Raw genomic sequence first — 848 nt, forward strand, 5'->3', positions numbered from 1 at the left:
GTTAGCGGCGTAACCACGGTTTGGTCCGCCATGTAACATGGGCGGCCCTTGGTTTGGCGTAACCATGGTTACGGCTATAGGAGCATAATATATGATTTCAGACTTGCTCGTGAGGCAGGTGCGTAGTTGGATGTCAGAGCGTGGTCATAAAGCTTTTATATTTCGCCGCTATTCTCTATTAGCATTACATATTGCCGCAAAACTTTGTTGCCACAAAAGTAGCGCCTCTCTGCCGCCTCCGCAAGAAATTCATGTCAATCCAATTAAAGAGCCGCCCACGAGTCTTTCTTTAAAGAGGCAACGCCCACACACTTCGAGGCACCGGTTGCCACAATATAACTCTACACACGAATGCATCTTCGGCACGCGCCTAACGCTATCTACATTCGCAGGCGAAGTGCCAATGACACGGAGAAATTGTTTCCTCCCACTCGCCCATCCCGCCCTTTCCAACCACTCCTCCTTCCTTTTCGTTGTCCTATGCAATTAGCATTGATCGCCCGAGGGCGCCGGGAGGGCTCTGCGATCGCCCAACCACCGAGGGATGCCAGAAACGGTCTCGCAGTGAGGCGAAGTTCCCGTGCACATAATATATGCACACTCCACGCGGCAAAAAAGAGGGCAAGCTTGCAACTTTAGGCATCTTGAGAGCTTCGATAGAGATGTAGAGAAAATGTTGTTTTGTAAAAAAGCGGTGGAAGTTATGTGCAAAGTTCGCAACGCTTTCCAAAGTTATACGCTGTCTTCGTGCCAGGAATTTTTTATCGCTGCGTATTTGGTTGCCTCGAAAACTTCGCAAGAGATTTTTGTTCGGTTATGCTGAACATATTTTCTATGAAAATACAGAT

Source organism: Amblyomma maculatum, chromosome 11 (assembly GCF_055883805.1).
Source record: "Amblyomma maculatum isolate TAMU_Amacu chromosome 11, ASM5588380v1, whole genome shotgun sequence".
NCBI lineage: Eukaryota > Metazoa > Arthropoda > Arachnida > Ixodida > Ixodidae > Amblyomma > Amblyomma maculatum.